At 45.9% G+C, this 25,012-nt stretch overlaps 1 long non-coding RNA gene across 1 annotated transcript; it reads left to right on the top strand.

Annotated features, from left to right (window-relative positions):
• Positions 1-16,653: 16,653 nt before the first annotated feature.
• On the top strand, positions 16,654-20,875 carry LOC111096859. The gene is made up of 2 exons (XR_005361568.1): positions 16,654-17,025; positions 20,594-20,875. It is a non-coding gene; the product is annotated as an uncharacterized LOC111096859 (long non-coding RNA).
• Positions 20,876-25,012: the final 4,137 nt, after the last annotated feature.

Raw genomic sequence — 25,012 nt, 5'->3', positions numbered from 1 at the left:
AATTGTAATGCTAAGCAACTTTTACTGAAGTTAAATGCAAACAAGACACAGAGGTAGGCACTTCATTTACACTATCCTGTTCAGTCCTTACGACAGCCCCAGTGGAGGGGGAAACTGAGGCATAAACAGGTTAAGAGACTTGCCCAAGTCACACAGCTAACAAGTGGTGTCAGGCCTTGAACTCTGGCTATTATACAAACTTCCTAAAATTGTCCTTTCTTTGTCATTTTTTTTCAAGGAGGTGAAAACTGTCCAACTGCAGGAGATATTCCAGTGGGAAAGGTCTCTTAAGCGTCCGCTCCTGTGGCCTCTCTGCTCTGATCGCCTGTCACATCAAGATAGGACTATGCACTTTTAACAGCATCTGGAAGCATCATCTCCTCTGTTGAGCTTAACTGGTAAGTGACTCCGTGGAAGGAATTTGGGCCCAGGAAGATTGGACACATGGTTAAGAAAGAACCTTCTGGGTGGGCACATGAGTTGCATGGGAGGCAGAAAGTCCACCCCATCTCTGGGTCCAGTTCTTTTCCTAGGGTTCATCTCAAAGAAATGACTGTCAACTATAGGAGGCTTGGGGCTGGTTTTGGCTTCCTGCTCACCCATGCTGGTGATCCTTTTCATGCGCCTCCAGTGAGCTCTCTCCCCAACCCTCCATCTCCCTTCTCATGCTCCTGATAGCATAGGTTGGCCATGTGCAAGGCTTCCTTATTCCTTAGGAGCTCAAACCTTTGATTTCTTCTCCTTCAGTCTTGGAAGAGGGGAAGCAGGGAAAGGTTCTAGAAAGACGGCATTGGAGCTGTAAGACCTGATTCTTCCATCACTTAGCATCACATCTCTACTACCTTCTTGATTCACAGAGTTGTTTAGAGACTTACAGGAGATACATATTTAGGGAAGCACCAGGAGGTCTTCTCAGTGCTATGCAGATGTTAGTAACTCTTCTTACTCCTCTGTGCTGGGATGAAGGACCAGAGCACTTCTGCATGGAGGTGCTGGCCTGGTGGCTGCTGTCTACACACTCAAGGGAAGCAGAGATCTGTGGCTTTGGCTGCTCAGTAGCATTTGGACTACAGCTCTTCTCCAGGCACCGGGCGTCCCTGGTGGGATCCCACCAAGGGTGAAGACCTCCTCCCCTCCCTTCCTCTTCACCGAACATTTCTTGAACCCCCGTTATGAGTCAGAAATTCTCATTTCCAATATCTCAATTTAATTCTCACCGCAGCTCCACACATTCATACACAACCTCCTGTTAGGGAACTGAGGCTCAGAGAGCCTCTTTACCTTGCTCAAGTTCATAAGTTAATAATTAGTACACATGGATTTGAACTTGCATCTGCCTGTCAGCAAGGCTAGTACTGTCTCTGCCATTACAGAGCTGCCACAAACAAATGATTTCGTCTGAACACCAGACAACCCTATGATCTATGCAAAGGTAGAATTATTACTCTTGTTTTACATAGAAAGAAAATGAGTTTGGGAGAGTTCATGAAGTTATAAGAAATAGAACTGGGGATAGAATCAAGATCTCCGGTTTCAGTACACTCATTCATTCATTTTACAATTTCCTGAGCTCCAGCCCTCTACCCAATATTGGGAAAACTAATCCAGATTAGAAAGGAGCTCATATTCTAGCGAGAGGAAAAGACAATAAAATGTGATTGTAACCTCTCTGCTTTTCCTCTGGAAATGGTCCTTGAAATAGTCCTGGATTCCCCTTTCTCATCCATCACTTACTCCTCTACCACCTTCAGAGAAGCGTCTGTCTCCTCCATGCCCCCAAGACTGCACTTGTCAATGTCACCAGTGATGCCTGTGTTGGCAGATCTCATGGTCCTCCTTGCCTTCATTTCACCCTATCTCTCAGCAGTATTTCACACAGCTGACAACTCCCTTCTTTCTGCAATATTTCCTTCTCTTGTTTTCTGGGTGCTATCTGCTTCTTCTAAGTCTTTGTCGCTCATCCTCTTGGGCCCAGGGCTCTCTACAGAACATGTCTGCATGTTCTTCAAACACATCGAGTTTGACCCAATTCTGGACTCTGCCTTGGCTGTTCCTTCTGTTAGAATCCTCTTCTCCTCATCTTTAAGCGGCTGGTTCCTTCTTAGCCTTCATGTCTTAAATTTCAGCTCTTCAGAGAGGCCTTTGCTAATGCTCCATCTAAAGATGGCCCTCAATCTTTTCCTTCATCAAACGACACTTTAGTGCTCTGCCTAGCACTCACTGCTATCTCCTATTTTCTTTTTTTTTTTTAAGATTTTATTTATTTATTTATGAGACACACACACACACACACACATAGAGAGAGAGAGGCAGAGACACAGGCAGAGTGAGAAGCAGGCTCCATGCAGGGAGCCCGATGTGGGACTCAATCCTGGGTCCCCAGGATCAGGCCCTGGGCTGAAGGCAGTGCTAAACCGCCGAGCCACCTGGGCTGCCCTATCTCCTATTTTCTTAGTGATGTGTTTGCTTATTTTATTTGCTTTCTTTCCCTCACACTCAACGAAAAGTAAACTCTGTGAAAGCAGGGGCTTTGCCCATCTTGTAGAAGAATTCTTGGCCCATAATAAGCATTTGACAAATGTTTGTTTAATAAACATATGGAAGGTTCTCTCTGAAAGACAGGAGAGGGGGGAGAGAGAGGGGGAGAGAGAGAGAGAGGAGAGAGAGAGAGAGAGAGAGAGAGAGAGAAACAGATTCTGAAAGCTAAAAGAAAAAAAAACCCACCCAACAGTTTCTAGAGGGAGACATGGTCAAAAGTATCAAATAAATGCCCAGATACAGCAAATATGACAATAACTAAAACATTTAAATTGGATTTGGAAATTTGGCAGTCACCAACAATCTCAGCAAAAGCCATTCTGGTGGAGAGTTGAGTGTGGAGAGCTAACTTGAGAGTTGAGTATATGGAAGTGAGACAGCGTAGACTTAAGCTTAGCTATAAAGGTGGAAGGAAGCTAGGGGAATTGATAGGCCATCAGGGTCAAGGAGCGTTGTTTGGTTTGTTTTTGCTTTGAGATAGAATAAATTGAGCATAATCATTTGCTAGGAGGACAGAGTCAACAGAGGAAGAAATTAAAAATCTATAGGAAAGGTGATCACTATAGAACATAGGTCTTAAAGGAAAGAAGGGATTGAATCTAATGGACAAGAATGAGTTCTTCTTGGCGTAAGGTCAGCACCTTCTCTTCCAGGTCAGGGCAAGAGAAGGAAAGCATGGAGAGCGGTAAAACAACAAAACAAAACAAAACAACCCCACACACACCAACAACAACAAAACACAAAAAACAAACCCATCCAATTTTATGGGCAAAGGTTGAGAAATGGACAGAGCTCCCTCTTATTGGATTATATTTTCCCTTATTTATTTATTTATTTATTTATTTATTTTTTATATTTTCCCTTTTAATGTCAACTCCTGGGCAGCCCTGGTGGCTCAACGGTTTAGTGCCGCCTTCAGCCCAGGGTGTGATCCTGGAGACCCGGGATCGAGTCCCATGTCCTGCTCCTTGGAGCTTGCTTCTCCCTCTGCCTGTGTCTCTGCCTCTATCTCTCTCTGTGTGTCTCTCATGAATAAATAAATAAATAAATAAAATCTTAAAAAAAATAATGTCAACTCCTGATAGCAAGAGAAGTGGGGAAAGGAGAAGGCACTTGATAAGAGAAAAGGCATAAAATAACCATTGTAGGCAGGGATGAGAAATAAAGTGCATTTGGAACGATGACAGAGAGAAGAATGTGTGGTGATTCGGAAGCCCCCAATGACGTCAGAGGTACCCACATATTCTTAAGTGTGGGTGTGCAGAGAAAGGAAGGTGGTGAGGGTCAATCCAGGTGGAGGGAGTGCGCAGTTGTCCTCAACCCTGGTGCTCTGACTGAGGCCCACTCCCTCACTATTACCCAGTTACCAGGCAGAAAACACCCTAGCAGAAAACAATTGTTCTGCAAAGACAACTGCCCCAGTTTTCCACTCGATTACACTAAATCCACAGCTCTTGCTGCCACCCTTGCTTGTTGCCAGAACCTGTGCACACCCCTCCGGCGTCCTGACAGTGCTGTCAATGCCTGAGGGCTGCTCTCCAAGCACTGAGGAGTGGTACCGTACTTCAGAGGGCAGAAAAGGCATATTCTGGAAGTGGTCTGGGATAAGCAGAACACTAACACAGCCTTCCAGGGTCATCCCAGTCCCTTGATGTAAGGGAGGGAGGGATAGAAGGTGGGGAGGCATGTTTCAATTAAGGCAGAAAGTAGGAGTGCTCGGTGAAATATCGAGGCTATGTCAGAGTTTTGCATCTAGGAGAAAATGCGGGGCCTGGAACAAGGAGTTAACTGGAGCGCTTGCGTCCATGACGTCCATTTGGGCAGGCCAAGGTCCTTCCTAGGTGTGTCAGTGTCCAAGGAGTCTGGGGTCTGAAGACCAGAACACTGGCTGGAGGAAATTGTTCCTTCTGAAGTTTTCACTTCTCAGTAATGAGAGTCCGGGGAGTGCCCTGGTGGAGAGGAGGTGATTAACCCCTTCTGGAAACATGCAATTGCCTTCAAGGCTTGGAGGGATCTAACTGAACTCATTTTGTATCACTTCCTATAGTCATCGCCATAACTTGTTGACGGGTGGATGATTGATCTACATGAAATATCATGCAGTTTATGTCCAATCCTGAGAGAGAGCAGAGAGAGGCTTTCCACACAGACCTTTCAAACTTGTTGATGGGTGGATGGTGATCTACATGAAATAACATGCAGCTTGTGTCCAAACTAGAGAGAGCAAGAGACAGAGGTAGAGACAGACTTTCCACACAGACCCTCCAAACACTGTCCAGGGAGAGCTGAGGCTAGAATCAGTACTTAACAAACATCAACAAGAAACATGATTTCTTGTCTTCAGGCTTTGAGTAACAAAGAATGGAGTTCCCAGTCTAATGGGGAGCCCTCAGAAAGCTTTCCAATGTGAGAGCCACACATACAGATGAAAAGCACGAGAGAAAGAGGGCAAACGAGCACAATTCAGGTGAGGTACATAACCGCTCACGGGATGTGGAAGAGTGTTGATACATCAAAGGGAGTAACTGGAAGCAAAGGATGTTGAGCTCCATCTTTTTCTTTTCTTTTCTTTCTTTCTTTTTTTTTTTTTTTTTTTGATTTATTTATTTGACAGAGAGAGGACAAGCATAAGCAGGGGAAGCTGCAGAAGGAGAGGGAGAAGCGGGCTCCCTGCTGAGCAGGGAACCCAATGAGGTGCTCATCCCAAGACCCCGGGATCATGACCTGAGCCAAAGATAGATGCTTAACTGGCTGAGCCACCAAGGTGCCCCTGTTGAGCTCCATCTTTAAAGGATAAAGGAGAAGCAAGCAGAAAAGAATTCTCTGCAGGGCTTGAGTTTAGAAGGCAGGAAGGAAAAGACGTAAGGAATCCCTTATCCTGAAGGAAGATAATGGCATGCGGTCGTTCAGCTGAATCCCTGTCATCCCCGCACAGGAAGCCCTGAGCGCTGACATCACGTCGGCCTGTCCCCAGTGCTGGGGTTTTCTCTCTCTCTGGGACCAGGGCTGCTCTCTTTCTCCTGCACCACTGCGCTCAGAGCTGCACACAGATGGAGGCTCGGCGGCCTCCCACCTCCGGAAGGGGCCAGGAAGAGAGGTAACAATGAGCCAATGTTTAGCTCAGGAGACAAAAGGCCCTTTGATAAGACCCTGGCCTTGGCAGACTCCTCAGCTCTGCAAAGAAGCTTGGACTGTGTTCCGGAGGAGCAGGAGCAGGATGCCGTGGTCAGTGAGCAACCCCTCGTCCCTTCAGAGGCCGTGGCCGAGGAGTGGACCCTGCGGGTGGGACCGTGGCCTGGTAGTCATCCTGTTCATCCCTTCCAAAGAATTCTGCACTCACTCCCAGCAGCCATGTGGAGAGAACCAGGACTTGCCTCCGCCCTGGGAGGCCCACAGCTCAATGCAGGGATCAAGTCCAGTCCCCGAGCTGGAGTCTCTGAGCCTGCCTCTCTAGAGGGTCATCTCCTCTGCAACATGCTAGTTCCCTGGCCAATCACTCTCCTAAGGCGAAAGGTGGAGAAGCAAACTCAGCAGATGGGTGATGGGCGGCTCTGCTGGGAACTTGAGGTCCTGAGCAAGCACAGTGGGATGGGGTGGGGCTCAGGGAGCTGGGGGCCTAGTGGACCCAATGCGGGGGGTGAAGCCTGCAAGGGGCCCTGCCGGGCCCAGCCACTGGGAGGGGTGCAGGCTGCACCCACCTCACTATTTCCCATTCACCCTTCCTGACATGTGCTTCCAAATCCCTCCTCAAACTGCCAAATGAGCTTCCTTTCCTGTCCTTGCCCCCTCCCCCCTCCATGTTGCTCATCCTTCCAGACTTTGCTTGGGGTAAATAGAAGACCCTCCCCCCCCCAGATGGGGCCATTTTATCACAAGGAGTACAGTGTGTAATGAACTCTTCCAGCACAGCATGACATGAGCCTTTATTCATTTCTAATTTGGGAAGGGGAGTGGAATGTTTTATAGGCTGCAGCAGGAGTGGGGGGAGCGGAAGTTCAGCTAGTTTCAGGAACAGCTGGCCGGAATGGGGTGTGCTTACAGATTAGCAGCCCTCTTTGGAGCCATTTGGGTCTTTTTCAAGGATGTGGAGAGAAAGAACTAGGGGCTTGTGATATTGTGATATATAAGAAATATATATCTAGTCTTCACGCAGAGCTCCTAAAACCCTTGGAATTTCCTAAATGGTGAGAATAATAAAGGGGTTTTGTTAGTCAGTGAGGTGACTTTTGGAATGCCCACTGGTCCTTGGTCACCTGAGGATGGGCGCCGTTTACCTGGGGACCTAACCTTGTGCCTCCCCACCCCCAGCTCCGGGGAGAAGACAGGGGCTGGAGATTTCAGGTCACCAGTGAATTAATAAACCGTGCCCATGTAATGAAGCCTCCAAAAAAAAACCCAAGAAAGGATGGGGTTTGGAGAGCTAATGGGTTGGTGAACGTGGGAGGTCAGGGGGTTGTGGCATGCTCAGAGAGGACAAGGAAGTTCCGTGCCCTTCCCCGCACACATCTCCTACACCTGGCTGCTCTGGAGTTCTATCTTTTGATAGTAAACTGGTACTTTAGGAAGTAAAATGCTCCTCTGAGTTCTGTGGGCTGTGCTAACATATTCATCGAACCCAAAGAGGGGATTGTCAGAACCTCTGACTTAACAGTTGATTGGTCAGTTGCAAAGGTGACAACCTGGCCTAGTGATTAGCATCTGAAGTGGGGGACTCTTGGGGACAGAGCCCTTAACCTGTGGGATCTGATGCTATTGATGTAGAAATGTTGGGGTTCGGGGCTCACCGCCAAGAATTCATTCTTAAGACATCTTTGATGCAAAAAGGTGGTTTTATAAGACACGAGGACAGGACCCGTGGGCAGAGAGCGCTGCAGTGGGTTGTGAGGGGTGCTGGTGGTATTCCTTCAAGTTGGGAGGGGGTTAGGGAGAGCCTAAGTCTCGAAGGAATTTGGAAGCAAGGTTTCCAGGACCTTGAGGGGCCAGCTGATGTTAGGGAAAGGTCATTTATACTATCTAGTAAAGCGTCAGTCATGAGCCCCTTCAGATGTCTATCAGTGGGTCATACGCTTGGAGGATGCTTGTCAACATGTATCTTGGGGTAGAGATAAAGGAAGTTTCCAAGGAATTTTTATATGTCCAAGAAGACTTACGGGACCCTGGAGATGGGATAATGTCAAGATAAGGTTGCCTTTTGCCTTTAGCAAACTATAAACATGAGGAAGGCATAAGAAAGGCAACCCTCCAAGGAGAAAATACACGAGCCGTCACAGCTCAGACCCCTTCCTGAAGCCGGCTTCATCACAGAATCTAGGGGAGCCAGGGGGAGTAGGGGGGACACTGGGGTCCATTCTTCTCTGCTCTCCCAACTCCCGGTTGGGCGCATGTGTTGGGTGAATAAGGGAATGCATTCCGGGCCTAAGGAGTAACGGGAGGCCACCTGCCCAAACATCTAGGGGCACCCAGCCCTCTCTGCAACCGCTGCCCTCAGGGAGCAGAGCACATCCCGAACAAGGTGACCATGTGGACCGAGCTAGAGTGAGGAGACAAAGTCCAGAGGGCCTAGGGTGCCCCCCTGCGCCAGGCTTCCTTTTCAGTCAAGCAAAAACGCTCCTCATGGGGTCCCGCGGCATGACCCTCCAGAGCCTCCCTTGGGCCTTTCTTGTGGGTGCTGCAGCTCCCTGTCTCTCCATCCCTGCTCCCTGTTTCAGCCTCTCTGCCTCCTCCCTCTGCGCCTCTCCGGATTGGAGGCCTGAGTCTGAAACCAGGATCCTCCCAGGCTGGCCTCTCTGACCCTGATCTTCCACGGAGCCTGCCGCCGCAGCTTCCTGGCACCTCCAGGGTGTTCGGGGCTGAGCAGATGTGCACAGACAGATGACAGCAAGCACACCCGTCGAGACACGCCCCCCCCTCCGCCCCGGACACCTGTGCGCACCCTTTCCTTAGGCTACCGCTTGGATCCTGGGCATCCAGATAGTTTACGGCAGTTTTGCTTTGTAAGAATTACGTACACTTGAGCAACACAATGGTATTTTATTTTCCTTTGGAGGCTCTGGCACAAATACATGAAAAGACCTATCCTCCCTGCAGTATATTTTCCGTGAAAAATACATTTGCGAGGCCTTGTGTTGGCCGATCCCAGGCCCCCTCATCCACACGCGTAAAATGCCTGATGTTTTCAAGGTAACCAGCATTCTCTTCATTCTGCGACTGAAGCTGGTGAGCTCCATACCTGTAATTTATTTTTTTTTAAGATTTTATGTATTTATTCATGAGAGAGACAGAGAGAGAGGAGAGACACAGGCAGAGGGAGAAGCAGGCTCCATGCGGGGAGCCCGATGTGGGACTCGATCCCAGGTCTCCAGGATCCTCTTGGGGCCTGGGCTGAAGGCGGCGCTAAACCACTGAGCCACCCAGGCTGCCCTATACCTGTAATTTAGAACAGAAATGTGCCAGAGACGGGGGATTTAGCAGAGTAGGGAGACAGGCTGAAGAAAATGCAAAAGAAGCATTTTAACATGTCTCTATATTTGGGCGCAGGTAACTCACTATTCACCAACAGCACAATGGATTGAGCTGATCACCTCCTCTGCCAAACAGCAAGAGGAAAAGTAAAAGAAGGGCGGTGAGAGGACCGGAACAATACTTGCCCAGCGCGATGGCTTAAGTAGGGTGGGCGATGAATAAATGAGCAACGGATGGATGGGAAGCGATACATCAGGGGGAGAAATGGTGTGTGACAAAGCAGTTGAGAGCACCGGCTGAGAGAGGGCCGGAGGGGCCCCGACCTCGACCTCTGACGACAACCATCCCGTCCACCAGCCCCGCATAACCTCAGGGAGCACGACGTGCCCACAGTTACAAGATCATTGGATCCCGAAAGCAGACGAGGGGGTTGGGATTTGTGACTACATCTTACAGATGAGGAAGCTCATCCGTTGGGGAAAAAGAGTCAGCCAGTGACCCAGGGTCCCCGAGCGCTGCTTCCGGGACTAGAACCCCCGTGGGTCACCCGGACGCCCAGGCCAGGTGGCCTGTCCCGCTCTAAGCGCGTCTCCCGGGGCTCGCCTTTGAGTCATCTGGCCACGTGGCTCTGCCCTGGACACTTCTCCCGGGCCGGGCCTGGCGCTGCCCCTGACCTCGCGGCCGACCTGCCACCACGCGGGGACCCGGGTGCCGCGGACAGACATGCGTCCTCAGTGTAGCTCGGGAAAGTCTGTCTACACCCAAAGCCGCCGGCCCGGGGCCGCCCTGCCGGGAAGGCCTCCAAACTGGGCTGTCAGAGGCCACCCGCCGGCCTGTGACGCGGAGGAAAGGAGGCCTGCCTGGGAGGCGGACACCTAAGCACTAGCTCTGGTTCTTCTCGAAGGACCTGGGGAGTTACTTCACCTCTTCCACGGCAGCCTCTTCGTGTCTGCCAAACACGGGGAACAGCAGGCCCATCCGAGCCTCCGCGTGCAGGGCCTCCTGGGCACCTGCAAAGGCGCCCTCTCTGCCCTCCTCCCTCCGGCCGTCCCTCCCCCCTGCCTCTTCTTCCTTCCCCTCTGCTGAACTTCTTCTCGCATGACCCTCCCAGAGGATCTTTCTGGAATGCTGCCGGCCTCTGGCTGCTCGTGGAATCACTAGTGTCAAATGGCTTGCCATGGCCAGAGCAGCCAGCTGCCGCTGCGTCCACGCAGGACCCTCAGCTCCAGACGCCACCTCCCCCTCCAGGCCTCCTGGCTTGTCCCGCTGCCCTTCCTCCTGCCATCTCTCCCCCCACCATGCCCTCTCCTGCGCCTCCACTGCTGCAGGTATCACCTGCTGCCAGGTGGGTCTCTCCCTTCTCTGATTTTTTTTTTTTTAATTTCAAGACTTTATTTACTTATTCATGAGAGACACAGAGACAGAGGCAGAGACGCAGGCAGAGGGAGAAGCAGGCTCCATGCAGGGAGCCTGACGTGGGACTCGATCCTGAGTCTCCAGGATCACGCTCTGGGCCGAAGGCGGCGCTAAACCTCTGAGCCACTCGGGCTGCCCCCTTCTCTGATTTCTTGTTTCATTTACTGTTTACATCAGTTTTCTCGGTTCCAAATCGTGGGAGCAAGTACGTCTTCAGGTTGTCTCTTGGGTCTGTATCTTTTCCTTATCGGCTTTACCGTCTGTCCCTCTAGGGCAGATCAAAGTCACGCTCCTCTCCGGGCTCCCCACCGGCCAGCAGAGCCCAGTGGGAACACGAGATGAGCTCTGGACTCGCGCCTCCAGGCCTGGGTCCAAATCCCAGGTCTGGCACTTACGAGCTATGTGATTTAGGGCATCTTGTCTCTTGCAGCTGAAAAATGTATAACTTAGCTTCTTCAACAAAAGGTTGCTTCTTTCAAATGGGTTTGTCCATTGACTATTATTTATTGAGCATCTACTATGTGCCAGGCCTCTGCTTTTTGACACATACAAGCTCATCTTTTTTTCTTTAAGTTCATTTTATTTATTTATTCACGAGAGACACAGAGAGAGAGAGGCAGAGACACAGGCAGAGGGAGGAACAGGCTCCCTGTGGGGAGCCCGATGCAGAACTCGATCCCCAGAACCTAAGTTCACGACCTGAGCCGAAGGCAGACGCTCAACCACTTAGCCCCCCAGGTGCCCACATACATACAAGCTCATCTAATACTATTTCAACCTCATCTCTGGAGCCCCGAATCTTAGCCTAGAGTCCATGGGGATTACCTAAAGGAAGATCGTAAATGAATTTGCATGATGTTTGATGCATAGCAGACGCTCAGCTAGTCGGACTACTAGGTCCTCAATACACTGAGTGTGACTGACTCACTCACAGATGGTGCTGAAGATACAGCAGTGAGCAGGATGGGGTCCCTGTCCTCATGGAACATCCAGTTCAGCCCAGCAAAGGATGAGATGGACATTAATACCTAGTGACAATTGTCTTTAGGAGTATTTCTAGAGCGTGTAAGAGGACGGCCTGTACTGTGAGGGGTACAGTATCGGTGGAGACTTCTCTGAAGAAGATGAGGAGCTCGGATCTGAAGTATTACTTATAAACTTCAGGAAAGAAAGGGAAATGGGCTAAGAGGTGGAGACCGTGGGCCTTCCAGGCGGTGGAAACAGCAGGTGCAAAGATCCTGAGGCAGGAAAGCACATAGCCGGCTCCGGGAACTTGAGCTTAGCTTGGTGAGCAGTGAGGAGAGAGGGGCCAGGCGAGGGTGAAGGCGGGCGTTTCTAGAGCAGAGCCTGGCTGCCATGCTGAGGAACTTGGACTTGATGCCAGAGAGGGGGCCACCAGAGTCTCAGGCCGGGCGGGGGGAGGTGACGCGGTTAGCTTTGCACTTCGAAAGCTCACTCTGGGAGCTGTATGAAGAACGGATAAAAGGGTGAGAGTGGATTCAGGAGAGCAGAACGGAATGAAAGAGACACCAGTGCCTAGACACTGCCCATAAACCCTCCGAAGGGTCTGGGGGTTTAAGATCTGCCTTCAGGGTGTCGCCTTCAGCCCAGGGCATGATCCTGGAGACCCAGGATCGAGTCCCACATCGGGCTCCCTGCGTGGAGCCTGCTTCTCCCTCTGCCTGTGTCTCTGCCTCTCTCTGTTTCTTTCTCTCTCTCTTTCTCTGTCTCTATGAATAAATAAATAAAATCTTAAGAAAAAAAACAAAACACCTGCCTTCAGGGTCTTGAGCGAGCATCCTCACCTTCCTGAAGCACATTTGTCCCAACCATCACCTCTTGCCTCATCCCTACTCTTCCTGGACAGCCTGGTTTAGGGTAGGGGGAAAAAAAACCCGACCAAGAACTGCCAGCACCACCCCATTCTGTTCTGAAGTGTGGGCTAAGCCACAAACTGGTTTGAACCTGTCAGTTCAGAGCTGCTGCAAGGCCAAGACCCGTGTGGCCTGGCTCAGAGCCCGACGCATTCCTGCGCCCACACTCACCCTGCGGAGGCCAGGGCAGGGCCAGGGCCCTGCTCCCCCCCTTCCTTTCCCGATGGCTGCCAAGGACTCAGCCTCCGCTTACCTAACCTGAGCCCAGGGCAGGGCCCCATCTCTCCTGGGGGCTGGGCGGCTCTGGAGGCGGGTTAACAGGGAGGTTCCCGGTTGGGGAGGTAGAAATAGGAACAAGGTTCTGGTCCCCGTGGTTCTGCCCACTAAGCACCCACGGTCTGTGCTTCGGGCTTAGTCCTGGCTCCCAGGCCTCAGGCCCAGGTGGTTCTCCCAAGGCCCCGTGTTCAATGTTCTCCTGCTCTGCGGGGAGAAATCAGAGTGACCTTTGGCGGGGTCAGGGGAACTGCGATTTTAGAGCTCCGCTCTCTGTCTCCAACCCGGGCAAGTAGCCACGACTTCTCTGGGCTTGGGTTTCTTCAACCGTGAAATGAGGGGCCAATCACTTGGGCTGAGAAAGAAGACCGATGTAAGGGACTCAGAGCAATCCAATCCAATTCCGATCAAAAATACAACACCAGCAAAACAACAGCAGCAACAACAACAACAACAAACAAACAAAAAAAACAAAAACAACACCAGCTTAAAAAGTATCAATAACGTCAGTAACGACAATCAGAACGATGACCTTTTGTGCCCAGGGACTCATCGACAGCCATCAAAGCCCCGAGGACCCCTCCACTAGATCTTCAGAAGCAGTGACGTTTCACCCCCGTTTCCCTTCAGGCCCTAACCCTAACGCAGTCCAGGCTGGGACAGAGGCTCAGTAGGGAAGCTTCCTCAGGCCTTGGCCTTGAGGGCGACACCTCCTACCTCCCCGCTAAGCCTCTTAGGGAAGCTCCCTCTGACTGCCGTGGGTACTTCCGAGGGAAGGGGTGGAGATAGTCACCAGCTCAGAAAGGGCAGCTGCAGGTGCCCCAGGCAGGACTGAAATAGACACAGGACCCAGAAGATTCCTGGAAGGAGTCAGTGCCAGAGACCTGGCAAGACGAGAGTCCTAAACCAACCAGAGGACAAATACAAAGTAGCGAGGGGTGACTTCCAAGTCCCAGTCTTTCATCCACCCAAGGGGATCCCTCTTCCCTAAGACTTTCAAGAGGTTTTCCATGTCTGACCCCTCGGGGGGCTCTGTCATGGTTAAAAAGTTCATGCATTTCGGCCAAAGGAATGAATCTCTAAGAACACACATACCAGTACCTAATCAGCCAAGACCACCCAGGCACAAAGCTGCCGAGGGACAAAATCACATTTATTGACTCAATGCAGCGAGGGAGAGTATTTCAGAGGAACTGTAGAGTGAAGCTCAGCAAGAGGGAAGAGGAGAGGCATCTTTTGTAAGGTTTGGGTTCCTGCTGAGTCATTTTGAGGAAGGTCTCAGGGAAGTGAGGTTCAGCTCTGAACTGATGGCTGTTTTCTCTGAACTGATGGCTGTTTTCAATGCAGGATTAGGATACGTGGAAGTGATTTAGGGATTGGAGGAGTCGAGGGCCGTTGAGCAACTGGGTCTTCCAGCAAAGCAAGTCTGGGAGCATCGTGGGTACGAGAATAGTGGTCCCTCACATGGGAAGGGGGGGCTCTATTCATGACATTTCACATCTGCTGCCGGACTTTGGGAGAAGCAATGTTTCTTGTTACTTTTGCAGCTAGGTTTGTTTTTGTTTTTCTGTTTGTTTGTTTGTATCTGTCTGGCCAACCCGACTAAGGGCAAAGCTGCTTTTTATTTTTCATTCTGAGCAGATTTTCACTCTTTCAGTTTAGGACACAGATTTTACTCTTTCACCTACCACCACTGAGTATAGGCCCTTGAGGTTGGGTGGTTATCTGCCCATCTGTCTACTTTCTATCTATAGATCGATCGATTGATCGATCGATCTACCTTCCTGTCTATCATCATCTATCTAATGTCACAGGATGATTCAGGACTGTGCTTCTGGAGTCAGGCTGTCTGTGTTTATATCCTGGTTCCACTATTTGCTTAGCCCTGAGATCTTTGGCAGTGATTTATTGTCTCCATCTCCCAGTTTTCTCATCTGTAAAGTAGGAAAAAAATTAGAGCGCTTGCCTCTTAGGGTTGTTGTGAAGATTAACAAAATAATACATGTGAAATTCTTAGACCACTGATTGGCCCGTAGTTAGGGCTCAATAAACATGAGTGTTTTTGCTTCTTATTTTTATTTTATTTTATTTATTTATTTTTCTTATTTTTATTTTAAAAGTAACCTAATTTCTGGTTAAAGGTGACAGATTTACTCTACATGTTTTCTCCTCTCCCTTCAAAGATCCCTGCAAATAAGAAGAAGGAATCAGATGTATAAACTCGGAGCAGTGAAGATGAATCAGGAAAGGGTCAAGGTCTAGGTAGGAAAAAAAAAAAAAAGGTCTAGGTAGGGAGAGAGAGGAGGGCCTGACTCTGGGGACAAGGCTCACCCAGGGGGCTACAGTGACTAGGCTCATAGTAACCCCAAATGTGGAGACATGCTGAGGGCAGACAAATCCAGAAATAGGGGAACAAACCAGACCACCTGGCCCTAAATGTTAGGGAGTATTTTATTTTTTTATTTTTGGCAACTACATTGTAATCACAGAAAACGACCAGAGCTCAAAGAAGTAAGTCATTAAGGATGTTATCAATAGTCCTTGCTCAAACCAACACGGTCCAAGAATTTCAAGGCCACAAGCTTTCCAGACAGTTCTCGATAAAAGACTGCCAGTAAAAGCCCTCAGTGGCAACTCATTTGGGATCCCTCTCACTCTAGAGAGCTTTCTTCCCTCCTTCCCTTAATAAGACTTCACTTCACTTCACCCTTTCGTGTCCTCGAGATTCATTCTTTGGCTCCTGGAGACAAGAACCCTGCAACCCTGTAATGCAGAGACCAACAGAGAGGTCATCAGAAGATGGGAGACGCCAACAGATATTTGGAAGCAATGAAGAGATGAAGGAGTGACAGTTGATGAAGCAGAGACCAGGAACAGGGTTGGGGGAGTGGGGAGGTTGCGTATCGCAGGAAAATAGAGGAAGGGCTTTCGTGCTCTGCAAAACCCAGTGGATGTGGGCCTAGCAAATGCCAAGGGGAATGAAGCCAGGAGTGAGATCTGGGTTGGAAAGCGGAGCTTTGCTGAAATCCGGTATACAAAGAGAATGCTACCAAAGCTCCAAATACGCAGGAGCCACGCACCAACCTCCCCGGGACCACAGAACAACCAACCGCCACAAATAAAACTCCCAAACAAAACCCAGCATAGGGCTTTTTCTCTTGAGACACTGAATGGTTCCAGGGAAAAGATACTCCCCAAATGGCATTTAGGCGTCAGGGTATCTGCTGGTTCACACCGACCCGTGTGAAGCAAAGCACATACGTGTACACGGGACTCCCTACCTGATGTTTTAAAATATGAGTAGACAACCAAGGATAGATAACCAGATCTTAGGAGAGCCTTTACTGAGAAAGGGACAGAGAGAGAGAAACGATGGTAAACAAATGGATAATTTAAAGAAGGGAATTTTGGGGACACCCGGGCGGCTCAGAGGTTGAGCCTCTGCCTTCGGCTCAGAGCATGATCCCGGGGTCCTGGGATCGAGTCCCACATGGGGCTCCCGATGGGGAGCCTGCTTCTCCCCCTGCCTGTGTCCCTCTGCCCCACTTGTGCTCTCTCTCTCTTTCCTTCTCTTCTCTCTCAAATAAATAACTAAAATCTTAAAAAAAAAAAAGAAAAAGAAAAATTAAAAAAAGAAGAGGAAGAAGAAGAAGTCACTCTCCATCCTCTCCTCTCCCTGTCCCTGGAAATCGCAAATCCACTTTCTGTGTCTGGGGACACACCAATGCTGTACGTTTCATGTAAATGGGATCATATAACATGTAATCTTTTGTGACTGGCTCCTTTCACGTAGCGTAACATTTTCAAGGCTCGTCCATCCGTACAGCACCACGTCTCGGTGCTTCCTTCTTTCATTGTGTGGATATGCTACATTTTTGTTCACCCATCCATTGCTGATGGGCGATTTTGGTTGTTTCCACTTTTGAACTATTATGAATAATGCTGCTGTGAACATTCATGCAGTTGGGGGGGGGGGCTTTTTGTTCATTTGTTTTGTTTGTATTTTGGGGTTTTGGTTTTTTTTTTAATTTTTGTTTTTTTGTTTTCTGTTTTTTTTTTGTTTTTGATTTTGTATTTGCATGGATCTATGTTTCTATTTTCTTTGAGAACACTAGTAGTGGAAGTGCTGGGTCATATGGTTAAGGTTATGCTTGACTATTTGAGGAACTGCCCTACTCTTTTCCAAGGTGGCTACACCGTTTTACATTCCCGCCAGCAATGCCTGATGGTTAAGATGATGTTTTGAGATGCATTCATGACCCCTGTGACTATATAGTTCATCCAGTTTATGGCCACACTACACTTGATGCATTCTATGGTTGAGGGTCATTTGGGTTATTTCCAGTTTTATGCTGTTATATGCAACACTCTCATGAACGCTTTCCTACAGGTCATCTGGTGCACATGTCATGTGTAAGAAGTTTGGAGTCTGTGCCCAGAAGTGGAATTGCTGGGTCATAAGGTATGCACATTTTCAATCTTATTAGATAATTCTGAATTGTTTTCCAGTCTCATTGTAATAAGCATTTCACCCACAGTTTTTAAGAGCTTCTGTTTCTCTCCATCATCTCCAACTCTTGACATCAGATTTTTAAAATCTTGGCTAACCTGTTGAGTATGCAATGTTCTTTCATTGTGGTTTCTTAATTGGCATTTTCCTGATTACTCATCTTACTGAGCACCTTTTTGTGTGTTTGGGGCCCCTTCCAGGTCTCTTCTCCAGTGAAAAGTGAGACGTCCTTTTTTGGTGCTCCTCTTGATTTATTTTTATTTTTCTTATGATTTGTGGGTGTTTTTCCTAAATTCTGCATGCACCTTCCTTTGTTACACTTTGTGTTGCAATTGTATTCTCTGACCTGGTGGCTTTTCTTCTCTCTTTACCTCCATAAGCAGTATCAAAGTATTCAACTATATATAGTATGTTAATGTACTTAAATGTATCGACTTTCCCTTTGGTTTGTGATTTATGTAGTTACAAAATAAAACCCTTCTTTCCCTTGAAATCATGATTCTCTTCCACTATAGTTCTTTTAAATGTTTTTTTTCTTTTATATTCAAATTTTTAATCCATCTGGAATTTATTTTTGCATATGGTATAAGGAAGGACTTGATTTGCTTTTCCCCATGTAAGTAAATAATCAGCAATACCACGCCTTTCATGTATCAAGTTTTTATCTATGTGTGGGATGGTTTCTGGCATCTCTTATTCTTCTCCACTGATCTGTTTGTCTATCCTCTCGGAATATGACATTTGTGATTACTCCAGCTTTATAATAAATCACAATACCAGAGACAGCATGCTGTCCTACCCTGATCACCAATCCTATGCTTCCTCAGGGAGGGTTTTGAATATTCTTGCCCCTTTGCTCTTGCAAACAGACTTCAGAGTAAGTTGGTCACATTCCACAGAAAACCATGTTATAATTTTTACTGGAATTTCTTTGATTCTACATATAGATCAAGATGGGGAAAATGTACATATTTACAAATTTGACCTTCCTTTCCCACAAACATATGTCTATTTCTTTAAGCCTTCTCCAATATCTTTCAAAAAAGTCATATTCTTTTCTATATTTTCTAAAGAATTGCACATCTTGGAGATCTCTGGGTGGCTCAGCAGTTTAGGGCCTGCCTTCGGCCCAGGGCATGATCCTGGAATCCCAGGATCAAGTCCCACATCAGCCTCCCTGCAGGGAGCCTGCTTCTCCCTCTGTCTCTGTCTCTCTCTCTGTGTCTCTCATGAATAAATAAATAAAATCTTAAAAAAAAAAGACATCTTTAGAGTCTTACATTTTTTTTCTTTTTTGCTGCTTTTGTAAATAAAAATTTGAGATCGTATTTTTCTGTTTAAATTCAAGATTTTATTTGTTTATTTGAGGAAAGAGCATGAGAGAGAAAGAGCCCAAGTGGGAGGGGCTGCAGGAGAGGGAGAAGCCGACTCCCCGCTGAGCAGGGAGCCCAATGCTGGGCTTAATCCCAGGACCCTGAGATCTTGACCTGAGCCAAAGGCAAACGCTTAACTGCACCCCCAAATTTATTAATTTTTGTGTATTGATTTTAAACTTAGCTATTTTGCTAACCTGTCAGTAATTCTAATAATAAATCTGTAGGTTATTTGGAGTTTCCCATGTTAGTATTCATATCACTGGCAAATAATGAGAATTTTGTTTCATCCTTTTTTCATTCTTATACTTTTTCTCTTTTTTTCCCCTTGCCTTGCCGAGCTGGCTCAGATCTTCCCTGCAATCTTAATTTTGTTCCTGAATTTTAAAGCACTACTTTTAATGTTTCACTAATGATTTACCATGTTAATACTGTAACTGGTTGGTTTTTTAAAATAGATTTCTTTAATCAGGTAAAGAAAATTACTGTTTCTAGTTTACTAGGAGATTGGTTTTAATTTAATTTTTTAATGGATAAATGTCGAATGTCATCTCAAATTTTTTCTAGACCTATTGGGATGAGTATCTCTTTAAATCTCTAATGGGATGAATTATATTAAGATATTTTCCAATATAACTTCTTGCAATCTACTTATATTATTTGAAAAAAAAAAAAGACAAAGCTAGATTGTGTTTGGAATATTTAACCTAGGCTTTTAAAAAGTTTGTATTCAGGGGCGCCTGAGTGGCTCAGCAGTTGAGCATCTGCCTTTGGCTCAGGTCCTGATCCCAGGGTCCTGGGATTGGGTCCCGCATCCTGCTCCACACAGGGAACCTGCTTCTCCTTCTGCCTGTGTCTCTGCCTCTCTCTGTGTCTCCCATGAATAAATAAATAAAATCTTTTTTTTAAGTTTGTATTCATAAATATGAATACAATAAATATGGCTGATCTTTTTTTCTTTCTCATACTTTTTCTGTATAGTGTGGGGATCCAGCTTCCATTAATCTCATAAAATAAATTTGGGGCGATTGCCTCTCCCATTATCTTCTTTTAAAGAGTTTGAATACATCTGGATTATCTACCTCTATCTCTTGAATATATGTCAGAACTCACCTTTATAATTGCCTGGGCCCAACATGTTCCTTAGGATTCAATTTCTTTCGCATTTATGAATCTGTTAGAGGCAGTTGCTACCAGTTGCATTTTTCATGCAGAGGCAGTTGTTACCAGTTATGTTTTTCTGGGAGTTTGTCCATTACGCCTAAGAATACAAGTTTATTGACTTCAAATTATTTATAACATTCCTCTATTATCTTTAATCTTGTTACTCTTTTTTCATTCCTGGTATTGTGAATGCCTCTGTTTTCCTTACTTGCATCATCTTTCCAGAGCTTTGTTAATTACTTTGCTCTTGCTGTCTCTATTTTTTTAATATTTCTATATCAAGTTTTGTTCTTGTCTTCCATTTTCCCCTCTTCACCTTTACTTGGTTTTCTTCTGTGGTTCTTTTTTAATATCTCTAGTTGGATACTTACTCCAGTTTACTTATTTAGTGTTCAGCCATTCTTCTCTTCTAATACAATTGAAGTTTATAAATTTCCCTCAAATGTTAATTTAGTTTTGAAATTTAGTGGTTTTTTTTATCACTTATATTGAAATTTTTTTCTATTTCATCTTATTTCTATTTTAACATTTCTAGTATGTAAGAGATCTGTTTTCAAATTTCCAAATACATGGCTCTAAAAATATGGTATATGGCATATTTTCGTTGCTGAATTTTAACATGATTCTTTTGTGATCAGATGATAAGATCTGTTTGATAGTAATTCTTTGAAATTCATTGAAAAATTGATTTATGATTTACCATGGTGGTCAATTCTTGAAAATTTTTTTAAGTCTGTATTTTAAAAGAGTATGTTTTCTTTCATTAGTATGTATTATATTTAGTATATGTCCATTAGATCAACTTTGTTATCTTATTCATAATGATATTTTTAGAAATGCAAAGACTGGAAAAGTTTACCTATCTAACTTCCTTTGTTAGTAAATGATTAGCAATATGCTAGAGCAAATAAAGGAGTCAGCTAAGACAGAGAAAAACAAGGGACCCAGGAAACAGTCTCTGTCTCAGGCTCTGTCTCTCTCAGGAATGCAGTGACACCCCAGGATGCCGGCTATGCAACAGGTTCAGGAGCTCCAGGAGGAAGTTTCTGCAAGCACAGGCTTGACCCCCTCCCCCATTCCAAGCAAAGAATTGAGAAATTGTAAATATTTTGGATGGCAATTTTTCAATATGCGTCAAAATCTTTAAAAGTTTCATTTCGTAAAATCATGGGAAGGTGTACAAAGATGATTGAATAAGGATGTTGACTGAATCATTATTTATGTTAAAAAAGTGATTATTAACGAATAAAGGATTGGTTGATGAACTTATAGTCTCTGTATATGATGTAATGCTCTGTAACCATCTGAAACGATGTTACAAAAGATGAAATGTCATCAGTAAATAAGTCTGGGTACACTAGCAAACGGAAAAATATGACTTGGGAAAAAAGTGTTTTCAGAAGAGTTTACTTTTGTGGGAAAATACCAGGAGAGATAAGCATTCGGATATTAAAACTGGGTATCTTTATATGGTGGAGTTATAGGTAAATTTTAATTTTCTTATTTAGAAGCTATGAAACTGTATTACAACTTTTACAATAAAATTCTTTGTTTAAAGATTATTTATTCATTTATTTGTTTGTTTGTTTATTTATTTATTTATTTATTTATTTATTTATTTTCATGAGAGACACAGAAAAAGAGAGAGAGAGAGAGAGAGGCAGAGACCCAGGCATAGGGAGAAGCAGGTTCCATGCAAGGAGCCGGATGTGGGACTCGATCCCGGATCCCGGGATCACATGCTGAGCCAAAGGCAGATGCTCAACCGCTGAGCCACGGAGGCATCTCAAAATTCTTTTTTTTTTTAAATCCATTTTTAAAACAGTAAATAGTTTGTTTCTGTCCCTTCAGCACAATTGTCTTTGGGAATTGATTTTGATGAGTCGAGCCTGTTGGGAGCGGTTGGGGGCTCTCTTACTGTAGATGAGGAACAGGAACAGGGAAAATTGACCAGCAAGGACAGAGCAAAAGGCATTCCACACTGATGAAGTTTTGGATATAGGTAAGGTCTGGAGCCAACCACCAAGAAAAATTCTTGAGACTTCTTTGGTGCAAAATGGTGGTTTTAGTAAAGCCCAGGGACAGGACCCGTGGGCAGGAAGAGCTGCTGCCCCAGGCCTGTGAGGGTGGCTGATTGTAGACCTGGGAGCTGGGAGGGGTCTGGGGATAGCGTACTCTCTAAGGAATTTTGGAAGCAAGGTTTCCAGGACCTTGAGGGGGCTAGCTATGGTTGGGAAAAGGTCACTTATTATTGTTTAATAAAACCCGAGTCTTGAGGCCCTTCAGATGTGCATTGGTGGGCCGTGTGCTGGGGAATGATTGCCAACATGTATCTTGGGGGTTTAGAGATAGTGAAAATTTCTAAAGGAATTTTTATATGTTAAAGTAGACTTACAGGCTCCTGGGGGCCGGGCTATGATTGCCTTCTGCCCTTAGCAAAGTATGAACATCAAGGCAGTTGAGTCCATAGAGGAATGTCCCTCTGCCTGTTTCAGGGACTTGTCCATGTGCTACTGGGCTCGTGCTTTGTCCTCAGCTAGTCCTCTGTTCCCCCATCAACATCACACTAGGAAACGTGGGGACCAGACAAGTTTCTACAGCCAGTACTCTCTTGACACACAGGACACCTGCCCCTCGGGGGGGCCCTAGTCAGCAAACACTGGTTCTGTGCCATGAAGGAGGAGAGAGAGGTGAGTGTTTGAAACGCACACAAAAGGGCTGATTAAAAAGGGGGGGGGGAGAAAAAGTGAAACAACTACAAAGATGTGCAGTAATAAATTCAAAATACTATAGGATTGCTTTGATATACTGGCTGAATTATGTAAGTGATAGCGGTACAGAGTAAATAATCCGAGTTCTGAGAATTTATTGAGAGAAGCTAAGTGAAATGCAGGGAACACGGGCTGGTTCTAGCCAAAAAAAGAAAATCTTTTTAAAGAGTGTGTCATGCTCACTATGCCTGTTAGTTTCTCATTAAGTGTTTGTGGAAGGAAAGAAAGTAGAAAGGGAGGAAGAAGTGGGAGAGAAGGAGGGAGGGATGAAAATAGAAGAGACATTTCAGGAGGAAGATGTGGCTAAGCCGGTGGTTCTCAAAGCATGGTCCTTGGGCACCTGAGTGGCTTTTCTTTAAGCATCTAACTCCTGGTTTCTGCTCAGGTCATGACCTCAGGGTTGTGAGATCGAGTCCACATTGGGTTGAGCGTGCATCCTGCTTAAGCTTCTCTCTCTCCCTTGCCCTCTGCCCCTCCCCCTGCTTGCATGCTCTCTCTCTCTCTCTAAAAAAAAAAAAAAAAAAAAAAAAAAAAAAGTGTGGTCCCTAGACCACCACCATGAACACCAACTGGGAACTTGTTAAAAATGTAAATTCTCAGGCCCGGGTCCAGCTCTGTGGTACTGAATCAGAAATCCTTGGGTGGGGCACAGCAATATGTGTTTTAACAAGCCTTCCAGGTGATTCTGATGTAGCTAAAGTTTGAGAACTACTGGGCTAGGCAAAATCTTTGAAGCTGGCATGAGCAGGCTGCAGGTAAGGAGATTCACTTTGTTAGAGCCAAGAAGTCATATAAGGGTTTGTTGGGAGACCAGCTGGAAAATATACAGGAACTCCGTATTTTTGGAGGTAAAATAGATTTTTTTTTCACAAACAACATGGCTCATATTTATGTACAACTAATACAAAGGAAATGTGTTAAAAAAAAAAGAATCACCCATCCTCTCTCTTCACCAGCATATCAATTAGCTTAATATTTTTCCTGTTCCTTTATAATGTGTGTAGATACGCATAGATAATGTTTACGCAATGGTAATGAAGTCATACATGCAATTTTGGGGATGTGTCTGCTAGTTTTAGTATTTTGTAGTGGACCGGTGTTTTGATACATTAAGCAATGAGTTTAAACTTTACTGTGGTTTATGCTGTTGTATTTTATATCTTTGCTCTTCCTAGCCTGTCTCTGGGAGGTTGTTAGAGCAGAAACAAATAATAAAATGACCAATCACTGGGTTTAAGATTTCAAAAGTTGAGATCCAGGCCAAAGACAAGAGCATTTGCAAGTATCTACACAGCCACCATCAGTTTTTCTCACCTGAGAGACTTGATGAAGTACTAGGGTTAGGGGGCTAGGGCAGGGCTGCAAAGAATCAGAAGGAATATGCATGTCTTGGGCCCATTCCCCACACCGTCTGCTCCCCCAGGACCTCGTGGATGGGAGCTGAACCACCTTCCTGAAAAGAGCCTGGAGAAGTGGTGAGTGTGGCAGGGATCCTTCCGCGTAGCACCACGTGAAAACAGCAGTGGCTGCATGACCCACATCAGGCATGAGGACCCAACACGACTTCTCCAAGCTCCTCGCAGATCCAGAGTCATTTGAATATGGCTAAGACAGAGGCTGACCTGAGGAACCTCTCTGAATTAGGGAACACAGAAAAACACAAGTCCTGCATGGATCTATGACCAAAGAAGACAGAAGTCGGTGACTGTCCCGGTGGGTGCCAAGAAAGGGCAGGTGATAGCAAAGTACCAGGCACAACTACAGGGGAAAAGCAAGCAGTTGGGAGGAAGGGGGGTGGTGACAACAGGACAAAATTGCCTAATACGTTCCTAAGAGTCCCCAAAATGTTGCCAACCAGGAATGAAGCACTTCATGTGATGCAGACTTGAGGAGGGACGTAAGTCTTCTGTAGAAGAGTAAAGAAAGTTAGTATTTGGCACACCTGAGTAAGTCCTCTATGATTTGTACTCGCAACAATGATGTACGCTTTTTTTTTTCATGTCTTATAACACTGGATAGTAAATTAATGGACTACATCCTCGTCAAGTGACTATACTGTATTTTATTGAAAATTAGGATTGTTTCCATTTTTAACATGATACAAATATGGCACAATGGTTATTCTGCACCATTCATTTGCCACCTACAACGTGCCAGACTCTGGTACTCGGAGATGAGAGGAACACAGTCTCCTTAGTGTCTGATGGGAGAGTCCGACGTGTAAAATGGTCATCCAGCGCAACATGAACGGCATTATAAAAATCGTGTATAACTTGAATCTTCTTTTAAATTATTTCCTTAGAAATGAGACTCCAATATTGACAAGTTGCTTTCCAAAAGACATCAATTTACACTACACTGAAGCAATGCTGGTTTCTGTTATATGCCAAATTCCCTGACATGTTCTAGAAATGTTTTGCAGATTTTGTTTGCCTTTCTATTTATTTACATTGCTGTGGGGGGCAGGGCTGATTTTAAAAAGTATTTTAATTTCTCTTTTCTTATTTTATTTCTTCCATGACTTTAAAGCTTTGAAAAGTACTCCTTCAGAGACATGATAAGTACTCATTTCTATTTTCTGTTAGTTTTAAAACATGATTTGATTTTTCTTCAGTTGTTCAGTTAATCCAC

This window comes from Canis lupus, chromosome 7 (genome assembly GCF_011100685.1).
Source record: "Canis lupus familiaris isolate Mischka breed German Shepherd chromosome 7, alternate assembly UU_Cfam_GSD_1.0, whole genome shotgun sequence".
Taxonomy (NCBI): domain Eukaryota; kingdom Metazoa; phylum Chordata; class Mammalia; order Carnivora; family Canidae; genus Canis; species Canis lupus.
Note: the sequence above shows the minus strand (reverse complement) of the source record. Positions and strands in the feature narration are given on the sequence as shown.